The sequence below is a fragment of the Panthera tigris genome, chromosome A1 (assembly GCF_018350195.1).
Source record: "Panthera tigris isolate Pti1 chromosome A1, P.tigris_Pti1_mat1.1, whole genome shotgun sequence".
Taxonomy (NCBI): Eukaryota; Metazoa; Chordata; class Mammalia; order Carnivora; family Felidae; genus Panthera; species Panthera tigris.
Window position 1 is genome coordinate 238,075,366 of NC_056660.1, and position 5,272 is coordinate 238,080,637.

Below are 5,272 nucleotides of genomic sequence, written 5' to 3' on the forward strand. Positions count from 1 at the left end.
CGCCTCTCCTGAGGCGGGGCCTACCGCTTACGCCACTTCCGGGAACGCTGGAAGGAGGCGTGTCCCCGCTGGCAGCTGGAGCGCGGCCTAGGCCTGGCGGCCCCGTTGCTAAGCAACACCGACGCCCTGGCGCGCGGGGGAGCGGATCCCGCGCTACCCGTGCGCGCTGCCAGGGCCACGGACCCGGCGCAGGTACCGCTTACACCCGCAAGGCGACAGCGGTTTCCCCCCAGCGTGTTTAAGTTTTGCATCAAAAAGTCATCAAAGGGATGCGAGGGACTCTTGCTTTCGGCTCAGGTCGTGATCTCACAGGTTCGAGCACGGGATGGAGTTAGGGTTAGTTAGGGTTAGGGGTTAGTCCTGCTTGGGACTGACTCACTCTCTCTCTCTCTCTCTCTCTCTCCCTCCCCCTCCTCCTCCCCTGATCCCGTACTCTCTCTCAAAATCAATAAGCTTTTTAAAAAGTCATCAAAGTGAGCGTGGCCGAGGGGAAGAACGCGTCTTTCTGGAATGTGTCAGACTTCCCACGTGTCCTCCTGTCGTGTCACCTTGCCCCTGCGCGGCCTGCACCTCACTGGCGGTTCTGCTGCTGGACACCGCCGCAGGGGATCCCTCCCCGTGGGGACCGCAGCGCGCTGCAGGCTTCCCGCAGACCCCGGAAATTGTTCCCTCTGCTACAGAGCCTGTTCCAGCCCCTGGGATTTTAAGTGCTGTTTGGTCCTCATGGCTGGGTTTCTTGAGGCGAGACCCTCCCACAGTGCTTCCCAGTCCCCGAAGGACCGAGAGTCCAGGAGCTGGCCTCCAGCCCAGAGCCCCCCTTCTCTGAGGACGCCGATACATTATCCAGGCCCTTGGCGCGGCCACAGACGTGACCAGGGATCACTCTCTGCCCGCTTTCCTGCATCCTAACCACCACACGATGTGAAGAGGGTTCTTGCAGGTTCTTCAAGGAAATTAAAATATTCTGACTTTGGCATTCACCTACAGGGCTAATCTACAAAACTCTTAACGTGTGGTTTTCCCATGACTTAGTGAATTCAAAAAGTTTCTAATTTTCTCATAAAGTTTTCACTTCAGTTATTGAATAATGTTTTCTAGAATTTTCCACAGGTCTTTGATCTGTGGCTTCTGAAATCCATCTGTAGTCCCATCTCTGGCTCCTTTTCTGTTCTAACTCCACAAAATTAATAACTGATTTTGCAACACGATTTGTAGGGAAACTTCAGCAAGAACCATCTCCGCAACTGCAGCAGGCCCTGGCCTCCCTCTCCTGACAGTGTCACTCTCCACCAACCTGTGGCCAAGTCCCCAACCTGGATGGCCACAGCCAGCACCATCTGCAGGGCCTAGAAGTGTTCTGTTCTGCCTTCTGTTCGTTCCAGGTGTGCAAAATAAACCATCCAAAGGAAGGAGCACTTCCTGAATGCTCACAAGGAGTGAGACTCTACCCTAGTGTGTCAGTGTTCCTTTGAGTAACCCTCACACCAGCGCCTCAGGGCAAGCCACCAAGGTCTGCGTTTTACTGATGAGAAAACCATGGCCGGCCTACGGTCAAACAGGCAAGGAGATTTTAGGCCAGGCCTAGCTCTGCTTTCCTGCGTCATCTGTCAGGGCAAGGCTGACTCTTTTTTTTTTTTTTTTTTAAACATTTATTTATTTTTGAGACAGAAAGAGACAGAGCATGAACCGGGGAGGGTCAGAGAGAGAGGGAGACACAGAATCTGAAACAGGTTCCAGGCTCTGAGCTGTCAGCACAGACCCCGACGCGGGGCTCGAACTCACAGACGGAGAGATCATGACCTGAGCTGAAGTCGGCCGCTTAACCGACTGAGCCACCCAGGTGCCCCAAGGCTGACTCTTAAAAGAGAGATTAATGACTAGAAAATGAAGGTTTAGGGAAAATTCTCCCCCTCCTCCCACCAACATATACCCAAATGTACAGATCAATCTAGAAGGCGTCAGCAGAGACTGGCCTGGTGCATCCCTCCCTCACCATGGCCCTTATTTCTAATGAACGTCTCTGGCTCTGATAGGCTGGATAGAGCACGGCAGGTGGGTCACAGCCCATGCTGTACTGGGAGGGCAGGACCAAGCCTCTGAGCCCTCCAGCTGCCATCGATGGGAGTGTTGCCTGGAGTCCTGTTGCCTCCTTACGAAAATGCTGCGCAGCCACAGGGAGACCTTCTGCCAACAGAAAAGAGGCAGATCATCCCCTGCCTAGTCCCGCTGACTCAATCACTTAAAGTATTGATGTACTTGCCCTATCCCCTCGCCGATCTTGGGATTCAATTCCCTCCTAACCAGGTCTGTTCTAAGCTTTCCATGTAGGTGGTGCTCCTGGATGGGAAAGTAGAGAAGTAAACTGAAAGACAGCACTGCTCTCTTCCTCCCATTAACATTAGCACATCACGTGTCTAATGTTGGGCCAGTCTTTCCTTTGGTGTAATATCTCTGAGCTAATTGAAAAATGCCTCTACTACTATCCTTAGAGTTTTTCTAAATGTTGGCTCTTTCTGGGTGCTAGGATTCCTCACACTTCACAGTCTACCCTCTTGTTATCTTATGTCTTTGGCATATACTAAGCCCTCAGTAGACAGTGAACAAATGGATGACCAAATAAGTTTCGTGCCCATTTGTTTTTGTGCGTGAATGTGCACACACACACATATTTTGTATTTATCCACCCTTACAGCTTTCCCTCTGAAGCCACTTTGATTCATTATTTATGCCTCATTTCACATCAGCAATGGCTTACACTGTGACATTTACATGGAGACCTCTGTCACTTTCCCTTTTACAGACTCTGGTGCAGAATTCTAGGGGACAGCTGACTGCCCAGCCCTCTACATCCTATCCAATCAATATTCTTTACAGAATTAGTATTGCTAGAGAATGACCTACCACTTTTTATTTAACTCAGGTTTCTGAGCAGTGGTCAATTTATCAAATATACGCTGTTTAATGTAAGATAATAGTAAATGTCTATATTGGTGTTGGCCAATTGAACTTTCTGCAATGATGGGATTGTTTTGTTGTCTAGTGTGGGAGTCACTTGCTACATATAGCTACTAGTTGAAATGAATCAAGGTGACTTGGGAATTTAATTTTAAATTTTAGATAAATCTAGCAAACAATAGCTATGTGGCTATGGCTAATGATATGGACAGTATTTAAGTCTGAGTATTGTACTGTATCTTAATTTTGTTGCTTCTTTTTATCCAGATTAGAAATGATTCACATCTCTCTGGGCAGTACTCTAGTTTTTTACTTTGATGCATTTTTTTTTTATTATCTTTGGTCTGTCAATTCCTTCAACGTGTGGGTTCTCCTAGAAACCTTGAATACACAATGTATAAAACATTTCCAGTATGAAATATTCTGTCCCATAGAAATGTGCATTTCCAGACCAGCCACTCCCCAGTGGTTTTCTTGGTCTCACAATGTTGAGAAGTAGCAGACAGACATAAAGAGGCTGCCACCCTCAGTTGCTTCTTTGGAACCAATCAGCACTTTTGTTGTCTTATCATGCTTCACATACATGCCTTCGCTACCTTTTCATTCACTGTCTTAACACTGAAATGATGCTGAGGTGCCTATGTTTATACTCCCACTTCTGCAAAATGCTTTGGCTATACCTTGTTCCATCTGCTGGTTGGGATGGAGGTCTGAAGTTGTCAGCAGTCTTTGCATCTGTTGTTTTCTCCTGAAAATCACCCCCTTCATGTTTGTTGAACCACATGATCCTGTGCAGGTGGTTTTCAAAGTGTGGTCCCTGGACATATTAAAAATGCAAATTCTCAGGCCCAACCCCAGGACCTACGGAACCAGAAGTCCTGTGGTGGGGTAAGGAATTATTCAACAATCCTTCCAGGTGACTCTGATTCACAGGCAAGTTCCAGAACCACATTAGGGATTGCAAAAAGGGGGTCTTTAAATTCTATCAGTCCTTACTCATTTATCTGAAGGAATTCCTTTGTAAAATACATTCCTAATTAACTAGGTTACCCTGAATGGCAATGTGTGGATAAAAGGCAGGATAATCATGATTTTCCTTTAATTGCCCATTTTCAGTGTTAGTAGTTAGTGCCTAACTTGCTTAATTGTGTGTTTCTGTTTGTTCAGTTTTGGCTGAGTTTTTACACTGTCATTATAAATCAACAGCATGTTTTTAATATAGTCACTCAGTCTCAATCAATGCAGCCACCATTGTTTGCTGGCATCAATGCTCTGGCCCCAGTGCTCCCTGGGGCCAATGCTCTGGCTCCAATGTTTCTGGCCCCAGTGCTCCCTGACGGTTTCCAGCTCAGAGACCTTTTTAGGCTCATCTTAAACATTTCCTCCCCCAGCCCAGGAATCAGCAACTCTTACTTGCCATCATACTTTCTTGGCAAAGCTGTGGGAAACAGCAACTCTCCTCCATCACAGCCCCTAAGGAAGAGAATTTGGGAACGTCTAACAAAACAATATGTGCATTTACCCTTGGACCCAGCAATTCTACTTCTAGGACTCCACCTGAAAGAAACTGGCGAAGAAAATGACTTCAAGCACACAGTTACTCATTGTGGCATCTGTAATACTGGAAATAACACAAATGCCCATCAATGGAGGGTAAGGTACACTCATGCAGCCAAAGGAAGGAACAAAGACTCACTGATAAGGAGTGACCTCCAGATATGCAGACAAGGAATGCACAATGGTCTATACATCATAATGCAAATACAGATTTGCTTTCTTCTTCTCTTTAACCATTTAGCTAAGAAGATAACTAAAGTGGTTGCTATGAGGGAGAGAAGGGAGAGAATGCAGGAACAATTAAGGAGGTTAGCTCCAAATATAAGGGACTCTGAAAGAACATAAATGTTTTACATATTTGCAAAGTAAGTTTTTAAGGACCATCCTTAAAATTGAAAAACAGACAGTAATATCAATGACCCTACCTGCTGTGGACTGGAGTCTACAGAAGCCAGCCCTGAGACAACTACTAGGAAGGAGACCCCAAGTAGCAGCTGAAAGCAAGTAGGGAAAGAAGAAATCCATCTGTTTCCTTTAGTATCCGGTTATTTAAATACTTTAGGACACATGTTCACATATTAAACCATTTGCTTACTAAGAACAAGGAGAATATGTTTATTTCTTTCATGTGCTGTCAGCATCGAAATTCATTTTTACTTAATTATATACTACAACAAAATTTCTGGATTTCGATACTTCAGGTCAACAAACAGGCCTCAAGTCAAACAGTATAACCTCATAAATGGACTTGGAATAGAAA

At 46.0% G+C, this 5,272-nt stretch overlaps 1 long non-coding RNA gene across 1 annotated transcript; it reads left to right on the forward strand.

Moving 5' to 3' along the window:
* The first annotated feature begins 86 nt into the window (after window positions 1-86).
* LOC122241733 lies at window positions 87-1,447 on the forward strand. The gene is made up of 2 exons (XR_006221960.1): window positions 87-312; window positions 1,216-1,447. It is a non-coding gene; the product is annotated as an uncharacterized LOC122241733 (long non-coding RNA).
* Window positions 1,448-5,272: the final 3,825 nt, after the last annotated feature.